The sequence below is a fragment of the Bos taurus genome, chromosome 3 (genome assembly GCF_002263795.3).
Source record: "Bos taurus isolate L1 Dominette 01449 registration number 42190680 breed Hereford chromosome 3, ARS-UCD2.0, whole genome shotgun sequence".
NCBI lineage: Eukaryota > Metazoa > Chordata > Mammalia > Artiodactyla > Bovidae > Bos > Bos taurus.
The window spans coordinates 77,013,705-77,035,843 of record NC_037330.1 but is presented as its reverse complement, the minus strand read 5'-3'; positions in this window follow the sequence as shown (position 1 = coordinate 77,035,843).

The following is a 22,139-nucleotide window of genomic DNA, read 5'->3' as shown; positions in this document are numbered from 1 at the left end:
GATGATGGCCATTCTGACTGATGTGAGGTGATATCTCACTGTAGTTTTGATTTGCATTTCTCTAATAACGAGCGATGTTGAGCATCTTTTCATATGTTTGTTAGCCATTTGTATGTCTTCTTTGGAGAAATGTTTGCTTAGGTATTTTTCCCACTTTTTGAATGGATTGTTTGTTTTTCTGGTTTTGACTTGTATGAACTGCTTATATATTTTGGAAGTTAATCCTTTATCAGTTGTTTCCTTTGCTATTCTCCCATTCTAAGGGTTGTCTTTTCACTTGTTTAGTTTCCTTTGCTGTGTAAAAGCTTTTAAGTTTAATTAGGTCCCTCTTGTTTATTTTTGTTTTTATTTCTATTACTCTAGGAGGTGGGTCATGGAGGATCTTGCTTTGATTTGTCATCAAGTATTTTGCCTATGTTTTCCTCTAAGAGTTTTGTAGTTTCTGGTCTTACATTTTAGGTCTTTAATCCATTTTAAGTTTATCTTTGTGACGGTATTAGGGAGTATTCTAATTTCATTCTTTACATGTAGCTGTCCACTTATTGCCACTTATTATAGCACCACTTATTGAAGAGGCTATCTCTGCCCCACTGTATATTCTTGCCTCCTTTGTCAAAAATAAGGTACCCATAGGTGCATGGGTTTATCTCTGGCATCTTTATCTTGTTCCATTTGTATATATTTCTGTTTTTGTGAGTTTACTTGAATTAAATTCAGTAAATACCTATGAAGTGATCACTTTGCCCCAGGTACTGATCTGGGTGCATGGAGCCCTTCAGTGAACAAAACATATTCCTGCCTGTAAGGAACTCACTTTCTAAAAATGCCATCATGTGAACAGGGGGAAAAAAAATCATTTTATTGTGAGGAAAAAAGATTTACAAAATGAGATTGTTCAGGAGATTGAACAGGAGCTTATAATGATGATTTTATGGTAGCAACTTTTTTCTTTTTGAAGTTTTTGTCTAAAAGAGTTGAACTCTGGCATTCTCTCCTTGAGGGAGGAATCTGTGTGAGTGTTACCTCTGGCAGTATCTCTCTCAGCCTTGAACTCCTCTGGGCATTCAAATTATAGCAATAATTTTAACATAGACACACAATTCATAACCTAGAGGTTTCTTCATTTCTCCTACTGCTATCCTTTTAGGTAGTCTGAGAAAATAGACTCCAGTGTTTCATGGATGACCTTTTATTTTATTCTTATACTTCACAGTTGAACACAGATATAGACTGAAGTTCAATAAACATCCATTTGAGGCCATGGATCTGCCACTTAGGGGATATCTCCTATCATCTCACAATTTTATTTATCACTGTTTTTCACTCATTATAAAATTAGAAGGGCAAATCCAATAAAATCTCCACATAACAGGACAAATAAAAATTGTTGCCAGCCCAGAAGTACCTCCATTTCAAAGTTCAAATTCTTTCTCATTGTTTGACAAATAAAAGTATAAAATAAGCTCAGAACTGTCACTTTAGGAGTGTCAATGTACAATGTATGTAATTTCACACACTGAAAAGATATAAATATGAAAACTTGAGAACAACTTTTATGAGAACAGCTCAATGTCTCGGAATTTTTAAAAATCAGCAAAGAAGGCCAGACAGATACTATAAAATTACATCTAATAATGCAGAGGAGCACAAAACAAAAGCCAAATAAGAGATATGAAGACTAAGCTGATGGATGGGGCAGGAAACAGGATGTTTTGATGCAGATGATGTACTAGGTGTTTGAAAACATTGAATCTTCCCTACAACACAGTTTTACAGATTAGAATGTTGACTGAAACACGTAAGTAGTTAAGAAACTTGCATACTGACACATGATTATAAAGACATACATCTAGTTTATCTAACTTTAAAGCTCAAGCAATTAATATTAAAACTGATTAACAATTCAAAATGCAAAGAATCCAACTGAATATTTTCCAGGTCCTTCTAGTTTTGCATAAGGCTTTGATGAAACAACAAAGGAACTTACTTGGAATTAAAAATACTTGAGTTTGAACCTGGATTCTGCTATTTCCTACTGGCAGCACTGGGAACAAGTCAGTTTCATTTCTTAAAAATTGAAAGATAATATCTACTGCTTATGGACCCTGTAGGCTTAAATATGGAGAAGGCAATGGCAACCCATTCCAGTCTTCTTGCCTGGAGAATCCCATGGACAGCAGAGCCTGGTGAGCTACAGTCCACGGGGTTGCAAAGAGTCAGACATGACTGGGTGACTAACACACACACACAAATACACAGGCTTACAAAAGATACGTCAAAGAACTGGCAAAGAGAAGGCTCCAGTGAATGAATACAAGGTGGACATGGCATGATTGTTATTTCCACTCTATCTGAGGCTGGAAACAATAGAAACAATAGTTACCCCAGTCTAGTTCTTACATGCTCACAAGCTCAAGAAGGAGCTTGAAATAGTTTGCTAAATGAGGTTTGGGAATTCTTTGTGGATTTCAATTACCCATCCTCTTGCTGGACCTCATTAGCACGCATAATTGAAAACTGACTCTGTATATAATAAGGACAACTGGAACCTCTAGTTCATAGGCAGTTACTTTGGTGTTACTCATTCCCTATTCTGTCAAAACCCACCAGCAGCCATCCCTCAAACACACAACCTCAGAAGCTGGGGAGAAAGAACCAAAGTTCTTCCAGTACGACATTTCCTATGAAGTTAGCCTACATGGAGGTTTCTGTTTCACACCATATTTTTGTAATATGTGGATAAATGGCAGTACATAAAGTCTTACAGACTTTCCTTAGTGCATGCATTTTTTACAGAGGATAGCATTATCGGCAGAGGTGAAAACTGGTTCATAGTAAGTGAGAAAAACCAGATACTACAATGGTTTGTGGCTCTTCTCTGTACATAAATAGATATATTACATATCTACAGTATTAAATGTTCATGGGAAGGGGACAATTAGGGGGAAAAAAGACTGAGAAATGCAGCCTTAGAGAAAAACATTAAGTTCTCTAGCTCAGGTTTTTATTCCAGGAGGAAGACAGGATACTGGACTGTTCTTGGTGCTCCATTCTATGACAGCAATGTCAGGGGTTCCAGTTCATCATGACAGTGGTTAAAGAGAAGGGTTCTGAAGCAGCCTGCTCGGTTTGAAGCAGAGTTCAACCATTCAGAGCTGTGTGATCTTAGCTAATTAGCTAACCCCTCTCTCTCTCTCTCTCTTTTTTCTTTTAATTTGTAAAATGACTATTGTAATACATGATACTTACAATTGTATGAGGGATACAAGACCCAGCCTATATTTATAAAGAGTCAGCAGAAGCCACTCCCACCTTTGTGCCCTTTAATCCATATCCTCTAGGTGGCCAAATCCAGGCCACTATAACAGTCTTTTTTAACTTTGAGGATTTTGAAAAATATAGAATACATAGAAATAGAATATAGAAAAGAACAGATGTAATATGTATTTCCACAACATGAAAAGTTAATTTACATTAGCATTTTATCATATTTTTTTTAGTCTTTTTTTAATTCATAAAAATTTTCAATTACACAAGTAATACGTATATACATACTCCATTCTGTCCTTTCTATACCTCCAGACCTATCATTGTGACGCAAAATTTTTACAAATGCCTACTGCCTGTAAGGTATAATTAAGTGGATTGCCATTACCTTCTCCAGGAGATCTTGACCCATGGGTCTCCTGCATTGCAGGTGGATTTTTTTACTGTCTGAGCCATCTGGAAAGCCACAATTTTCTTAGAGACATTCTTATTTATGTTTTTATTTAGTTTTGGCTGTGCTGAGTCTTCATTGCTATGCAGGCCTTTCTCTGGTTGTGGCGAGCCGGGCTACTCTCCAGTTGCGGTGCTCGGGCTTCTCATTGCAGTGGAGTTTCTTGTTGTGGAGCACGAGCTCTAGGTGCACGGGCTTCAGTACTTGTGGCATGCAGGCTCAGCAGTTGTGGCACATGGCTTTAGTTGCTCTGAAGCATGTGGAATCTTCCCGGACCAGGGATCAGCCCCGTGGTCACTGCATTGGTGGGCAGGTTCTTGTTCACTGTGCCACCAAGGAAGTCTGAGATAGTCTTTCTAAATGGGTAGCTTGAGAGACTAGCCATCCTGCAAAGCATAATTTTCTCCCCAGACAAGGTAAATGTCTTCATTCAGGTTAAAACCCAAGTGACATTTTCTCCATGAATGGAAACAATATTTCTTGGGCACCTACTGTGTGGGAGATGTTTTAAAATTGAGAATAGAACTGTAGCATCAGGGCCCAGAAGTCAGCTTTTCAAATTGAAAATTTGGGTGGTTGGAATGAGTGGATTAAATTGGTCTCCATCCTTGAGGTGGCATTCCAGATGTTTCTCACAGATGGTAATGAATAACCTTCTTCCCCTATTAATAACAGACCCAGTGGCAGAATTTGCAGATGACTCAGTTCTTTTGTCTTTAGCATGTAAATCTCAGCAAAGGGAGATGTGAGCTGCTGGGTTAGGATTAGACCTGGGAACCAAACTGGTTTGCACTGTGGCCCGGTGGCCCAGTAGTGGTAAATTTTGCCCTCACAAATGCCTAGGAGGCAAAGGAGTGAAAGTCTTGAGTCTTGAATGAGGCAGCCCTAGGAAGCTGGCATCATCTGGGTTCCTTGCACACTAGGCTGTGACCCAAGGGACTTGAATCTTAAGTAGATAGCAAAGCAGTGTCTGTCCTTAGCTGTGGTTATCTACTTTAAAAATGAAAATAAACATTTTAAATGTTTGGATATAGTCCACTAAATTGTAATTATTAATATTAGTAATGATAATAACAATATTGCCTATCATATATCAAGTGCTTCTCAAAAGTCAGACCCAGCATTAGGCTACTCTCACAACGGTACTGGAGGAGGAAAATCTGGAGGAGACGTCTCCATGTTACAAGTCAGACCTAGTTACATTCACTCACTCGCTCCCTTACCAACTGAACATTTTCTGAGCCTTTTCTATGTGGTAGGCCCTGTGCCTCAAAGAATTTACCATTTACCACAATGAACAAGGGGAAACCCAATTAACTAAAAGTCCTATTTTAATTTGCTTCCTTGCAATTGGCAGAGAAAAAGGTGGTCCCTAAACCAGACAGGAAATGCTGTATAGTACTGGCTTTTCACCAGAAAAGACCCTAATGAAGAAAAGAAAGATTGAGGGCAGAAGAAGAGGGCGACAAAGGATGTGATGGTTGGATGGTATCACTGCCTCAGTGGGCACATATTTGAGCAAACTCTGGGAGACAGTGAAGGACAAGGAAGCTCAGTGTGCTGCAGAGTCAGATATGACTTAGTGACTGAACACACACTGGTTTTTCAGCACGTGTCAAAACAAAAAGGTCTCGTTAAATTTGCTTCCACTTCCAAATAAATCCTGAGGTGGGAGGGAATGGCATGGAGAATATATGAAACTAAACAGAGACACCGCAGAGGAGAAGAAAACCCCAGTGTAGTGCTCTTCCCTCTTCTCCAGAGTTCTTTCCCTGGTATCTGACCTAGTGGTAGGTGCTAACCTATCCTAGAACAGTACTTTGTAAAGCACTTACTTGTCTGTCTCCAACAGACTAAATAAATCGTAGTCAGACTCCTAAGAGTCCGAGGGTATCTTATTTTTTTCCCCCAGTACCTGGAGCACTTTCAATAGCTCATTGAATTTGATTAAAATGAACAGATGAATGAATGGATGCACAGGTTTCTCTTGGGCGATTCTCCTGTGCACCTAAGTATGGACACACAGACTTATACAGATGACCAAAAAAAAAAAAAAAATCACATAAATTCACATATATTCCGAGAGAGATGGGAACACTGTTCTTACTACTGAAGTCCTCCCTTTGCTGGCCCAGCCATCTCATGGGCTATCTCTTCCATCCGTACTCCTCTCTCAAGGGCAGTTCTACAAGCTCAGTCCTTTTCCACTACCAGCACCATTCAAGCTTCCCTCTGTTAGCCAACACAGAGATAGTGAGCTACCTGACAAGATGACCTAAAAGTATGCCTAGAATAAGACTTCAGCAGCTTCTAGAAGTTCTGGTGTTTTGACTCTATATGACCCTAGAAGGGATTTTTGCCCAGCATTTGTTGTCTATTAAGAGAAACTCCTACTTGGGGAAATTTTCAGCTGGATGGGATAGAGAATAGCAGACTCCTGAAAGAGAGGCTCAGATGGGATCCAGATCTGAAGCCTGCTGTGCTCCTCAGTGTTCAGGAGTGTGTTCAGGTAGGTGTGAGGGAGCAGAGGAGCTAACTCTGCAGTGCATCTTTGATGTCCTAGACATTGTGCTAGATGCTTGGATGAGACAGCTTCATCCACACATCATGAAAATGAATGTTGCAACATGGGTGCTATGATTCTCATTTTGCTAATGAGGAAGCTAAGGCTGAGAATGGAAGGAACTTGCCCAAGAGTGATAGTTAAGAACTGACCATCTGAGGAACTATTCAGATTCATAATATTGGGGTCATTAGATAAGTGATAAGTTTTCTTCTGGGTAGCTCGACTGGTAAAGAATAAGTCCGCAATGCAGGAGACCCCGGTTTGATTCCTAGGTCAGGAAGTTCCCCTGGAGAAGGGATAGGCTATTCACTCCAGTGTTCCTGGGCTTCCCTGGTGGCTCAGATGGTAAAGAATCCACCAGCAATGCAGGCGACCTGGGTTTGATCCCTGGGTCTCGAAGATCTCCTGGAGAAAGGAATGGCAACCCACTCCAGTATTCTTGCCTGGAGAATTCCATGGACAGAGGATCCTGGCAAGCTACAGTCTATGGGGCTGCAAAGAGTCAGACACAACTGAGTGACTAAGTATAGCACAGATATTTATTACATACATAAGATACTGTCCTTAGTGGTACTGGGAATTCAAAGATAGAGCATATCCAGTTTTTGACTTTAAAACCTATATATGAGAATATGAGAGAGTAATACAGGTGTATACATCATAATATCTGCAGAAATGCTCTAACAGAAGTATGAGCAAATGTTTTAGAAAGTCAGAAGGAGAAAATATGTCTTAACATGCAGCATTTGAGCTGGGTCTTAAAGGGTGAGTATTTCATTCATATAGGTATATATGAGAGTTCACAGAAAAATTTGACTCAAAACCAATAAGCCCTAGTATGGCTTAATCATGGATGCAAAAGACGACCCCTCCAAAGAGTGTAGAAGATGCAAACCCCAAGATTTAAATTCACCCCCAAAGACAGCCAAAGAGAAAGTAAAGACTCTCATTGCCACAGGCAGTCCCAGCACTAGCAAGGCAATAAGGAAAGCCAGATAAACCCCCTGAGAGCTGGCAATGGTCAGTAAGGTGCCAGCTGCACCCCAGATTCCTGAATTTCTGTTCAACTGATTACCAATTCCCAGGGCCCCCAACATGCAGGTCCAACAATCTGCACCCCTTGGCAGGTGGAAACTCTAAGAGCAAACAGGCTCTTACTAAACACAACCCAATGTCTCAGGACACAAAACGGGACACATAGGACACAGCAGTGGCCCTGAGAAGGAAAGGAGTAGTCAAAATTGAGTCACCCAAGAGTCAGAATGTCCCCAGACTAGTTCCTTCCAGTACTTTCTTTGTCAGCCTGAAGTTAGAAAAAACAAAGAGAAGCTCTTACCACCCTTTTTCAACTGGACTCCAAGTAGAAATCCAGGATACAGTAAAGAAACCTTACTCTTGCCGGCTTCATCAGAGGTCCTGAGGCTTCAGTATCTGGAGCAAGCTGAAAGTCCCAATATTCCACCCTCCTGGCCAAACTGTCAGGGAGGAAAAACTCATTTTCCACCTCAGTCTCTGGGAGCATGCAAATCAAACTGACAAAAGACAGATTTAGCAAGAGAAAAGACAGGTTTGTATCCATCTAAGTCCAATGCACACAGGAGTTCACACACACACACACACACACACACACACGTAACACAAGGAGATGGTTAAAATTTGAGGCTTTGTACTGCTTTAATAGGGGAAGGGGAGCAGGAGAAGAACACTTTTTGGAAAACAAATGATTTAAGGAAAGATAAGTAAGCCCTTAGGAGAAGAGAGAGGAGATGTGACAGTTTGTTTAGGTGTGGTGCTGGTTTCCATTTGCCAGTGATGAGAGTCAGACTTTCTTGGTTGCTCCCAGGAAGGGAATTTGTGACAACTGAATTCTCTTGAGTTCTTTTGGGAGGCTCTGCTTTTAGGCAGATAAGAGAGTTAAGGAAAAGAGACTTCTCAAATGCCATCAGCTCAACATAATTTTTTATGTTGTAGTAGAGTATTCTGGGCCCCTTCAATGCAGAGAAAGGCGATAATGTCTTAATACTTATTATTGCTTTGTGAAAAATAAACCAGGAATACGTCTTAACCTTAAAAGAAGCAGGATGTTTTGACAGTGCTTTTGACTCCCTGGCATTTGGAGACCTGAAAAGGCTGATCATTAATTTCATAGTTTCTTCTTCTCCTGTTTATAACTTTGTCATCATCATCTTGCTCACTCTTCCCTGAGTCTGAGGTCAGAGGTGAACTGAGGTGAAGAACAGATGGTCCTTGGGTTTGTAACTGATGAATGGCATATTATTTGATTTTTATGTTAAAAATCTAAAAGCTCAGTGTTTATTTTTTTTGTTTTTTGTTTTTTTTAGGTCAACAGAAGTAAAGGGACTTCCCTGGTGGCCCAGTGGCTAGAACTCTGAGGCCTCAAAGCAGGGGGCTTAGGTTCCATCCCTGGTCAGGGAACTAGATCCTACACGCTACAGTTACGAGTTCATATGCCAGAACTAAAGATCCTACAGACTGCAACTAAGACTTGGCACAGCCAAATAAATAAATAGATGGTAGTTTAGGGATTTCCCCTCTAGCTCAGATGGTAAAGACTCTGCCTGTAATGCAGGAGACCCAGGCTCAATTCCTGGGTCAGGAAAATCCCCTGGGGAAGGGTACTAAATATCCATGACATTGCAAATATTTATATTCTCATCTTTTAAGGTATGGGAAAATGTCTTTTTGTCTTCCAGAGATTCTGACTTAAATATAACATGTCCAAGCAGAGTGACAGAGCCATTTAAAATAAAATTCTGAAATGGGTGTATCTAAGGCTTATAATCTAGATAGGTTTATAAAATACAAACAGATGGTTGGATGTAAGAATGCATTTCTGGGTTTTCACATCCAGGAAGGAGCCATGGTCCTGGCTGGCAAATTTCAGGCTCCAAAGTAGAACGATGAATTTTCTAAGAAAAAACACAGGTTTAGACTTAACTATTGGAAAATGAGGGCAGCAACACATCAAAAGAGGACCCCTGGAGTGAGAAGCATTAAAGATACATTTTTTTTCTGGAACTATAAGAGCCTTGAATTTTTGACATGTTTTGCAACTGACACCCAATGAGCCCTCAGGGTATGAAAATAGGGTACGAAACCTTTTTAAAAAAATATTTTAGGCTAATTTGGAGAAAATAAAAAGGTATAATTATTAGATTTTAAAAACATGTTTTAGATTTAATAAACTCCAAATAAAGCTAACCTAGTAAACATTCTTAAAATTCTTGCTTCTAAAAAGAATAATCGCCATAATAAGTATGACAATTAATATTTTCATGACTTCTGAAAGCCTTTTCATGGATATTTCATTTGAAAACAATAATATCAACTTAGTATTTTCAGTGACGATTTGTAAACTGGCAAGTCTTGAAAGAAATAGGCCAGTGCTGAAAACAGGTCTTGCAAATTAATCTTGTTCCTGATGACAGTGTTTAAATATGAATTTGTAATGCAAGTCCTTTCTTATAAGAGTGCAAAGTGAAGAAGATAACAAAGATATTTCACAATAAAGTGAAAATTAAAAGTGAAATAAAAATATACAGTAAGACCATTGACAGCCCTAAGGACCGTTCATGGAAATCTAAAACAGTTGTCTTTCTTTAGAATCTACTTAGCAAGACCACAGAACACGCAGTTGGGCAAAAGCCCGGGCTACGTTGCAGGGCCCATTTACTGCATTTCCACTGGGCACTCTTGTATAAGGCATAAACTGCCCAATATCATGTGTCCACACTGCAGAATAACATGAAAATACCATTTGTGTACATACTGCCATTTGTGTACACACACACACACACACACACACACACGCACGCACATAGACTACCTCTGAGAAGATACACATGGACTTGGTAACATTGGATGCTTCTGGAGCGGAGAACTGGGTGAGGTTAAGAAGCCAGCATGTTTCCTTGAATGTCTTTTCGTGGTCTCTGACTAGTATATTATTGTATGCATGCATTACTTATTAAAAATAAAATAAAAATATTAAAGGAGTTTTTATTTTGAAGCAGAGGGTAAAGCAAATACACAAATGAGTCCAACAAACAGGGATTATGCAGAGTATTAAGAGTGCTTTGGCATTAACAGCAAAGTGGCCACCTCTGGTTGGGAGGATGAGGAAAAACTTTCTAAGGGAGTTGGTCATCTGCCTTGAGGGTCTGAATAAAATTTCAGTTAACAGACAGTGAGGGTCTTGAAGGAAACATTTCACAAGAAAAAGGATGGTGAGAGCAAAGGCCAGAGGTTGAAAGGAGGCCAACTCCCTGGAGAACTCAGTGGGTCTATTTGTGGCATAGTGGGTCTGCATAGGGAGGGGAGGTAGATGGAGGTGGTAGAAATCTGGAGCCAAAATGTGGAAGATCTTGGTTTCTAGGTTGAGGTATATAAAATTTGCACAGTATATATAAAAAGAGAGATTTGTAGCTGGAGATGACAGCAGATCTCTTCTTCAACAAGAGCTTATATATTAACATAGGTGCTTATTAGTTTAGTGAATACTGGCAATATTATATATCTGAGGTTGTAGTCTTCTAAAACCTTTTTTGTTGCTGTTCAATTTTTCTACACTAAGTAGAAAACTTATTAAATATTAATGGCATTGGAACCTAAAAAGTTTTAATCCTAACTATGCTAAGTAGGAGAAGGCAATGGCACCCCACTCTAGTACTCTTGCCTGAAAATCCCATGGACAGAGGAGCCTGATGGGCTGCAGTCCATGGGGTCATGAAGAGTCGGACATGACTGAGCGACTTCACTTTCACTTTTCACTTTCATGCATTGGAGAAGGAAATGGCAACCCACTCCAGTGTTCTTGCCTGGAGAATCCCAGGGATGGGGGAGCCTGTGCGCCACTGTTTATGGGGTTGCACAGAGTCGGACACGACTGAAGAGACTTAGCAGCAGCAGCAACAGCATGCTAAGTAAGAAAACTGCAACAATAAATAAGATTAAGAAACGGACAAAAAAGCACCCAGTAAGGATAAAACAACAAACAAGCCTGAAATCAGAAAACATGATTCTTTAGATTACAGTTCAGATTTTCAGTGAGCATGAGGCAGATGGAAACAGATTTCCAATTTTGAGATTATGAATTTCTGTATTGTTGGAGTTTCTCATTTTTAACTCTTAAAGATATTAACTTAAAATTTTGTGTGCATAAATGCTTTTCACAGGTTATTTTCAGAAAATGAACTGTGAATATCATATACACATTCTGAAGGAATGAAAGTGTATTTAAATTAAAATGAGAAGCTTAAACTGGATAGATGTGAATGAAATGCTTCATAGAAGGTATCCATAGAAACCACTTAAAATAAAGAGAAATGTTAATTCTCTTTGTAAATTGAACTCCCAGAATCAAAATGAGAGTGAGGCATTTAGTGCAGGTGCTAATACACTTTGGCCTTATCTACGTGAAACACACTAATTGACAATTATATGTTTTTGGCCATGGTCTCAGCTGATAGTCACAATCAATTTATAGCCATATAGTTCATGGGATTCAGCTCACAAAATAGCTAAGCTACACTGGCCCAACTTGTTGATCTAATCGAGTGTGTGATCAGAGAACCATTGCTATAGTAGCCCAACCTTTCAGCAGTCTCTTGACTATATAAGAAATTAAACTTTAACTACCACTGTGTAGAAATTATATATGATAATTGGGGACACCATTAAAAATAATTTTTGTGAAAGAATAAATTTTCCTATGCCAATTTTGCAAGAAAAATCTCTACTTTCCACATTCTATTCTAGGCCTCTATGTGAGCAGACATGTTTTACATTGCTGGAATCCCAGCATTTGGAATTCAAAGTTCTGATTCTGGTTTTTAATATATAAAATGTAAACATTTTCAGGTTACATTTCTTAATTTTCCTTTGTCATAATCACAAATGATGTCACTGAGTTGATCATTTCAGAAAAGCTAGCTCCATTATTACTAACCGTAATAATTCATTATGGGCTTCCCAGGTGGCTCAGTGGTAAAGAATCTGCCTGCCAAGCAGATGTGGGTTCAGTCCCTGGGTTGGGAAGGTCCCCTGGAGAAGGAAATGGCAACCCACTCCAGTATTCTTGCCTGGAAAATCCCAAGGACAGATGAAACTGTCAGGCTATGAATCCATGGGATTGCAAAAGAGTTGGACATGACTTAGTCACTAAACAATTCAGTATTGCTAACCATAGTTTTTTCCTACTCCTCTCCATTACAGGTAGTTCTGTGATGAACAATGTTTGACTTCACCTACTTTATAATCCAGCTGATATACTCCAGAGCTGCTGTTTGTAATGGCCTTTCAGTTTCAGTTCAGTCGCTCAGTAGTGTCCGACTCTTTGCGACCCCATGAACCGAGCACCTTTAGATATTCTCATTTTGGCTACAGAACATATTTTTAAGAGTTATTGAGGGACTTCCCTGTGGTGCCATGATGGATAAGAATCTACCTGTCAAAGCAGGGGACACAGGTTCGATCTCTGGTCCAGCAAGATTCCATAGGCTGCAGAACAATTAAGCTTGGGCACCACAACTACTGAGCTCGAGCTATAGAGTCCACACCATAACTACTTAGCCTCTGGGCCTAGAGCCTGTGCTCCAAAACAAGGGGGACCACTGCAATGAGAAGCTCGTGCACGGTGACAAAGAGTAGCCCCAACTCGCCTCAGCTAGAGAGAGCAAGGCAACAAGGACTCAGCGCAGCCAAAAATAAATAAATAAAATTTTTAAAAATTAAAAAAATATATTTAGAAGTATCTGACAGGAAAAATAAAGAATTATTGCAGAGTCAAAGAGATTTTTTAATGTGAATTATATTAACCAATATTTACCATACTAGAAGGTAAATTGAGATATTTTAAAAATAATTACTTTTAAATAAACTCATATGGTAAAGTAAATAACTCAATTTTATGAAAAAAATAACTGTATTTCTTCAAATTAAAGAAATTAGTGAGAAGAGAGACATTGTTTAACATTTTGTAAATCTCCTTAATGTCTGTCAATGGAAGACAGCTGGATTCTCATATCTACTTCTACATTCCATCTGTTGCAGTATCTCCTTCATGTAGCCTCTAGAAACATCTTAGTATTATCATGAAAATAGTTTTGACCTGAATGAGTATTGGTTGTCCCCAGGGCTTTCAACCACACTTTGAAAACCCACTGTGCACACCATGGTAAATATACAAAATTATTACATGGCTAAAGGATTTGAAGTCCTTCCCAGACTTCCTAGAGAAGAGTCTATTTATTTGCTGTTCAAAGAAACCGATAACAGTGATTTTTTTTTTTTTTTACTGTCAAGGTCCCTTCATATTTTACCTTCTCTGGAGTTCTGGAAATACTCACTAGGTGCTAGTGAACTCAGTTTCAAATTTAATAGTAATTAATATTAACTTGCCTCATCGGCATCAAGTATTTTAGAGTTAGAAACACTGAAAAAGAAACCCACAACATTTTCTGGTCAAATATTAGATGGGGACCACTGGTTGTATGCAGAAAAAATTCAGGTGAGGTAACTTTAGGTAGCACACATCTAAATGTTGCTGATGCTGCTGCTGCTGCTGCTGAGTCGCTTCAGTCGTGTCCGACTCTGTGTGACCCCATAGACAGCAGCCCACCAGGCGCCTCTGCAGTAACATTAAGTAAGACAGTCAGAAAGTTGTTGGATTTTCTTCCCATATTGTTACATTGTGGCAAAATCTTATATATATCTTGGTATATCCTCCACAGAATTTAACTGATTCGCAGTGTCCTTAATTAGCTTGCATATTTTCCAGTTTAACATAAGATTAGCCTACATCTTAGAGCCTCAGGCAAGCAATAGCATCTAGCTAGAATTTAACGGTATAGCTTTTATTATCTTATTTTTATTACTACCATCTACTTTGAGCCAGTCATTTTGGTTTTTAATTTAGTAACATTTAATTTTAAAACATTTGGTTTTAAAAAGCATATTGAGTTAAAGAAAAAGTTATTAAATAATATTATGAATGGTATGAGTAATAAAGTGAATGACTGAGGTCTGGGAAAAAAAAAAACTGATTTAATTCTATCTTCAGTTTACAGTTAGGGAAATCAAGGCTTGGAGAAAACTGGTTTGCCTGAGGTGGCCACAGTCAGAGATTTCAACTCTGGCTTCCTTACTCTCAATCAAGAGCTCTTTCAACTATCACATAATGACAGCTAATATCTAATAGTGTTAGAGACTGCCCCTCAAGTCAGGCAAATCCACGTTAAAACCCTTGCCCCATTCCAGGCTAGCTATGTAATCTTGGACAGACTTCTTAGCTTCTATCTTCTCGGTTTCTTCACTTAAGAAGTTGCCACAATCTTTATTTCACCTTAACATTTTGCTCATATTAGATGAGATAATATTTTAAGTGGTTTAAAACGGCTCCTGGCACTCAGTAGACAGAGTTATTTTTATTAGCTGAAGTTACTCTCCGTGAACTGCAGAGCATTTGGAGCAAAAGAATCTCCGTAGCCAGGACTTGGCTCCAGAGTGTGTGAACTGCATCTGCCACTTGGATCCTTACTTAATTAAAGGCTGGAAATCACTGCACTTCTCTGGAGGAGCCTAACATGTCTTTGGTTGCAGGAAACGAAGGTTAAACGTGTTAACCTGGAAACTTATGCAACCAAGGGTTAATATAGCCTTGAAGCTAAAACCAAAGAATTCTGGCCTCTGGCATGTGATGCAAAGCCAAGCATGTTTGCCTTTGTGAGCTCAGGAATGCTTCTGGTGAGCCTTGTTTGTTGTGGAAACTGACATGATCAAAGTGGGGAGAATTAAAACAATCCATCAGAATAATAGTCAAGGCTGTATATGACCTCCCCAGACAGAGCCTTGAACCTGAAGCTTCCCAATTGGGACAGACAAGCCAGCTGACAGCAGCTGGGAAGGGGAAAGCAGCCTTTCTAAGGCAGACGAGGGCACCTGGGAGAGAGATAAAAGACCCTGAGCAGGGAAACTCTAGATTTCGCAGACTGAATGGTGAAATGAAATGCTGACCTTGTGGTCTTTAGGATTCTTGTAACACCTAGGTTGTGGTTTTCAGGTGTCAGTTTTTAGAGTGGAGTTACTAAGTGAAGCAGGCACTTTTAGTATTAAAGCATCTGGGGGTGAGGAAACCGTGCTAATTGCGATGAGATCCTGTGCCAATTGCACTGGAGTGTTCTAAGGCATGATGTCATGCTTCTTCCCATATTAATTTCCAAATGTTGAAAAATTCTCATTATGATTAAGTAGAATTAAGGGTCCCTAAGTGGCTGGCATGATTCTGGATTGTTTGCTCACTTAGTCCTTTATCCCTGGACGAAGATTAGTAAAACTCTTTGATATTCTAGCAAATATGAAATGACCTTGGAGCCCCAACTGTTGCTAAATATTAATCAAGGCAACTACAGAATGACAAAACAGAGGGATTGTAAAAGATTTTAAGGAAGTCCACTCCTACTCACATATTTTAGCGATGGGGAAACTGAAGCCCAGAGAGAGGAAATGACTTGCTCAATATTACAGAGTGTTTCTGATTTGCAGGCCAATGCTTGCCTGCTGCCATGCCAAAGAATCCCCAATAGATAGACTATTGGACTAGAAAAATGCCCACGTGGAGAGAGTCACCTTCTGGGCATCCATAATTTGAAATGCTGCAGGGGTATCACTTTGTTTTTATTTTTGAAAATTATAATAACAATCATGTTTTTTTTTTTGTTTGTTTTTTGTTTTTCCTTTTGTGTACATTGGCTTACTTTTTATCTCTGTCCCTGCCTGGACATACTTCACAGGACTAGTTAGATAGAGGGAGGTAAATGCAGAATGAAGTTTTTATAAAGATCACGAATACATTCGATACCATGCCCAATGAGAGAATTTAATAATCATCATACCTTCTGTTGAGCGCTTTACAAATCACAAAGTGCTTTTAAATCCCTTTTTCCATTAATCCCTACACAGTCATAAGAGGGAGGCAGAACAGTTATTATCATCTGTCTGACGGATGCCCAAAGTGAGGCAGAGGGAGCCCAGCGACTTGCCCGGCACCACACAGCCCCACAGCAGGGCCCGGCGGGGGTTTCGGCCAGCCCCTCAGGACCCTCAGTTTAGGTACCTCTCGCGGCGGCATGAAGAGGCCCAGACTCCAGGATTTCCCAGGGTACATTCTCTGAACTCTCCACTTGGTGGGAGTTTCAGGAAATACTGCAGATAGGCAGGGGGAGGGTCTAGGAGGACGGGAGAACGAGCAACGGTCAGACAGTTGGGGATGAGGGAAAAGCAGTCTAGCAATAAAAAGGTAAGAATTAGAGAAAGGTTTCAGTCTGCAGACCTCAGAGATAAAATCCCAGGAAGAGGCTCCTTTTGTCTTTTCTCTGGGCTTCCAGCAACTGCTTTCTCAGGGAATGCGCCTGACGCTTGCATTTCGTATCTGCCTAGCTGGAGCGCCCCTGCCCCAGGGTGCGGCGGGGTTTGGGCTCCCTCGGCTCCTAGGCCCCGGCGCCGTTCGGCGCGGGCAGGGAGAGAGCCCGCAGGCCTCCTGCCGAGAAGCCCCGGGATGGGAGGGGGAAGTCGGCCTCGCATCAAAGCAATCAGAGAAACCCTGGGGGGCTATTGGCCTGCTTCTCTCCTCAGACGCGGCTTTGCCTCAACTAATTTCCTGCCCGGGCCCTAACCCAGGTCCCGCCCTTTCCCACCCTTCCGAGTCACGCTGTACTAAGCATCGCCCAAGTCGGGAAGAAAAAGGGGTCCTGTGGATTTCTGTTTGTCTTTGGAAACCACTTATGGAGCAAGAAGTGGGGACCACAAATGTGGACCCATCCGGAAAGACACCCCACCCCATCCCCCACTCCAGTTGAGTTACCAAATGAGGCCAATTCATTCTCTGGAATGTAGCAGCCCGGGCAATGATGATCGATACTGACAGGGAAGCTTTCATGTAGCAATATCCCCGGCCACCGGCTGTGAGGCAAAGAGAAAGAACTCTCTGGAATTCACAACATTCCCCCTCCAATTAATCCCCAGCCGCCCCGCTGCGTGTGAATGGGTTGTGCTGGGGATTCGTAGCTCTGATGCCGGGGGATTTGCTGATTCCTTTGAGCCCCCTGAGGAGAGGTGATATGGAGAGCAGATAATGAGCATGCAGCGCTGAGGCGAGGTAATGAATTGGCTCGGCTGGGCCCGGCTTCACTATTTGTACACTTTTAGGCACCTCAGAAACTGGGTTTGCAGACAAAATCTAGGCTGAGAGGCCCTCAACCCCGGACCTTTTGTGGGCCTGGATGGCTGCCGCCTCTCCCACTCGCTTAAGACGCGAGCCTTGTCTCAGGAAGGAAGCGCCAGAGCCAAGGGATCGCAGCCCTGATTCTGACCTGGCCTGGCTTGGCCGGGACCAGTCCTGCCTCAGTCACATCCTCACCCCAATCAAGACCAGTTTAACTCTGTTCCTTCCACTGAATTGCGGTTTTCAGTGTAACTCCACTGTCTGTCAAAATGCTTTTTATTTTTCACTCTGTAGCTCCATGTTCACTTCTATGAGACCATCCCCACAGGCAAAAACGTTTAAAAGCATTGCCCCCATCCAAGAGGGCCTGATGAACTATGGACAGAGGTTCGTGACATTGTACAGGAGGCAGTGATCAAGACCATCCCCAACAAAAAGAAATGCAAAAAGGCAAAATGGTTGTCTGAAGAGACCTTACAAATAGCTGAGAAAAGAAGAGAAGCTAAAGGCAAAGGAGAAAAGGAAAGATATACCCATCTGAATGCAGAGTTCCAACGAATAGCAAGGAGAGATAAGAAAGCCTTCCTCAGTGGTCAATGCAAAGAAGTAGAGGAAAACAACAGAATGGGAAAGACTAGAGCTCTCTTCAAAAAAATTAGAGATGATACCAGGGAATATTTCATGCAAAGATGGGCAGAATAAAGGACAGAAACGGTATGGACTTAACAGAAGTAGAAGATACTAAGAAAAGGTGTCAAGAATACACAGAACTATACAAAAAATATCTTCATGACCCAGATAACCATGATGGTGTGATCACTCACCTAGAGCCAGACATCTTGGAGTGCGAAGTCAGGTGGGCCTTAGGAAGCATCACTATGAACAAAGCCAGTGGAGGTGATGGAATTCCAGTTGAACTATTTCAAATTCTTAAAGATAATGCTGTGAAAGTGCTGCACCCAATATGCCAACAAATTTGGAAAACTCAGCAGTGGCCACAGGACTGGAAAAGGTCAGTTTTCATTCCAATCTCAAAGAAGGGCAATACCAAACAATGTTCAAACTACCGCACAATTGCACTCCCTCCACAAGGTAGGAAAATATTGCTCAAAATTCTCTAAGCTAAACTTCAACAGTACGTGAACTAAGAATTCCAGATGTTCAAGCTGGATTTAGAAAAGGAAGAAGAACCAGAGATTAAATTGCCAGCATCATCTGGATCATCAAAAAAGCACGAGAGTTCCAGAAAAACATCTACTTCTGCTTTATTAACCACACCAAAGCCTTTGTGTAGATCACAACCAGCTGTGGAAAATTCTTCAAGACATGGGAATACCAGACCACATTACCTGCCTCCTGAGAAACCTGTATGGAGGTCAAGAAGCAATAGTTAGAACCGGACATAGAACAACGGACTGGTTCCAAATTGGGAAAGGAGTGTGTCGAGGCTGTATATTGTCGCCCTGCTTATTTAACTTATATGCAGAGTACATCACACAAAAGGCCAGGCTGGATGAAGCACAAGCTGGAATCAAGATTGCCAGGAGAAATATCAATAACCTCAGATACACAGATGACACCACCCTTATGGCAGAAAGTGAAGAGGAACTAAAGAGCCTCTTGATGAAAGTGAAAGAGGAAAGTGAAAAAGCTATCTTAAAACCCAACTTTCAAAAAACTAAGATCACGGCATCCAGTCCCATCACTTCATGGCAAATAGATGGGGAAACAATGAAAACAGTGACAGACTTTATTTTCTTAGACTCCAAAATTACCAAAGATGGTGACTGCAACCATGAAATTAAAAGATGCTTGCCCCTTGGAAGAAAAGCTATGACCAACCTAGATAGCATATTAAAAAGCAGAGACATTATTTTGCTAACAAAGGTCCATCTCATAAAAGCTATGATTTTTCCAGTAGTCATGGATGGATGTGAGAGTTGGACCATAAAGAAAGCTGAGCACCGAATAATTGATGCTTCTGAACTGTGGTTCTTGAGAGTCCCTTGGACTGTAATATCCAACAAGTCTATCCTAAAGGAAATCAGTCCTGAATATTCATTGGAAGGACTGATGCTGAAGCAGAAGCTCCAATACTTTGGCCACCTGATGCCAAACTTCAGTTCAGTTCAGTCATTCAGTCATGTCAGATTCTGCGACCCCATGGACTACAGCCTGCCAGGCTTCCCTGTCCATCAAATCCTGAGCTTGCTGAATCTCATGTCCATCAAGTTGGTGATGCCATCCAACCATCTCATCCTCTGTTGTCCCCTCTCCTCCGGCCTTCAGTCTTTCCCAGCATCAGGGTCTTTCCAAATGAGTTTATTCTTCACATCAGGTGGCCAAAGTATTGGAGTTTCAGCTTCAGCATCAGTCCTTCCAATGAATATTCAGGACTGACTTCCTTTAGGATGGACTGGTTGGATCTCCTTGCAGTTCAAGGGACTCTCAAGAATCTTCTCCAACACCACAGTCCAAAAGCATCAATTATTTGGTGCTCAGCTTTCTTTATGGTCCAACTCTCACATCCATCCATGACTACTAGAAAAACCATAGCTTTGACGAGACGGACCTTTGTTGGCAAAGTAATGTCTCTGCTTTTTAATATGCTGTCTAGGTTGGTCATAGCTTTTCTTCCAAGGAGCAAGCATCTTTTAATTTCATGGCTGCAGTCATCATCTGCAATGATTTTGGAGTTGAAGAAAATAGTCTGTCACTGTTTCCATTGTTTCCCCATCTATTTGCCATGAAGTGATGGGACTGGATGCCATGATCTTAGTTTTCTGAAAGATGAGTTTTAAGCCAGCTTTTTCACTCTCCTGTTTCACTTTCATTAAGAGGCTCTTTAGTTCCTCTTCACTTTCTGCCATAAGGGTAGTGTCATCTGTATATCTGAGGTTATTGATATTTCTCCTGGCAATCTTGATTCCAGCTTGTGCTTCATCCAGCCTGGCCTTTCGTGTGATGTACTCTGCATATAAATTAAATAAGCAGGGTGACAATATATAGCCTTGACACACTCCTTTCCCAATTTGGAACCAGTCTGTTGTTCCATGTCTGGTTCTAACTGTTGCTTCTAGACCTGCATACAGATTTCTCAGGAGGCAGGTAATATGGTCTGGTATTCCCATCTCTTGAAGAATTTTCCATAGTTTGTTGTGATTCACACAGTTAAAGGCTTTGGTGTAGACAGTAAAGCAGAAGTAAATGTTTTTCTGGAACTCTTTTGCTTTTTTTGATGATCCAGCCGATGCTGGCAATTTGATCTCTGGTTCTTCTGCCTTTTCTAAATTCATCTCTTGAATATCTGGAATTCTCAGTTCATGTACTGTTGAAGCCTAGCTTAGAGAATTTTGAGCATTACTTGTTAGCTTGTGGAAGGAGTGCAATTGTGCTATAGTTTGAACATTCTTTGGTATTGCCCTTCTCTGGGATTAGAATGAAAACTGACCTTTTCCAGTCCTGTGTCCACTGCTGAGTTTTCCAAATTTGTTGGCATATTGGGTGCAGCACTTTCACAGCATTATCTTTTAGAATTTGAAATAGTTCAACTGGAATTCCATCACCTCCACTGGCTTTGTTCATAATGATGCTTCCTAAGGCCCACCTGACTTCGCACTCGAGGATGTCTGGCTCTAGGTGAGTGATCACACCATCGTGGTTATCTGGGTCGTGAAGATCCTTTTTTGTATAGTTCTTCTGTGTATTCCTGCCACCTCTTCTTAATATCTTCTGCTTCTATTAGGTCCATACCATTTCTGTCCTTTATTCTGCCCATCTTTGCATGAAATGTTCCCTTGGTATCTCTAATTTTCTTGAAGAGATCTCTAGTCTCTCTTCATGACATTGCACAGGAGGCAGTGATCAAGACCACCCCCAACAACAGCAACAAAAAAAATGCAAAGAGGCAAAATGGTTGTCTAGGAGGTCTTACAAATAGCTGAGAAAAGAGAAGCAAAAGGCAAAGGAGAAAAGGAAAGATATACCCATTTGAATGTGGAGTTCCAGAGAATAGCCAGGAGAGATAAGAAAGCCTTCCTCAGTGATCAATGCAAAGAATTAGAGGAAAACAATAGAATGGGAACTGATGCTGACTGAATGTGAATTCTGATTTGCAGGATATGGAGCCTATTTCTGTCTGCCTCATTGTCCCCCACCATGCTAAAAAATGATACTAGTGCCTGCCTGAAAAACTAATATGTTGCTTAGTCACTCAGTCATGTCCGACTCTTTGCAACCTCATGCACTCTAGCCCACCAGACTATAGTAATAGCTAACATTTACTGAGCACTTACTATGTGTCAGGCACTTAGGGTTTACGTGCATTATCATATCAGCCCCTAAAGCAGTCTCTGAAGGAGATGCTATTCTCTGTTTTATTTTATAGGGACCAGAAAAGGCTTTGGAGTTCCTAACTGGTTTGGGACCAGAGACGGGGAGCACTTAACCAGTAAGTAGTGTTAGTTGCTCAGTTGTGTCCAACGCTTTGCGACCCCATGGACTGTAGCCCACCAGGTTCCTCTGTTCAGTGGAATTCTCCAGGCAAGAGTACTGGAGTGGGTAGCCATTCCCTTCTCCAGGGGATCTTCCTGACCCAGGGATTGAACCCAGGTCTC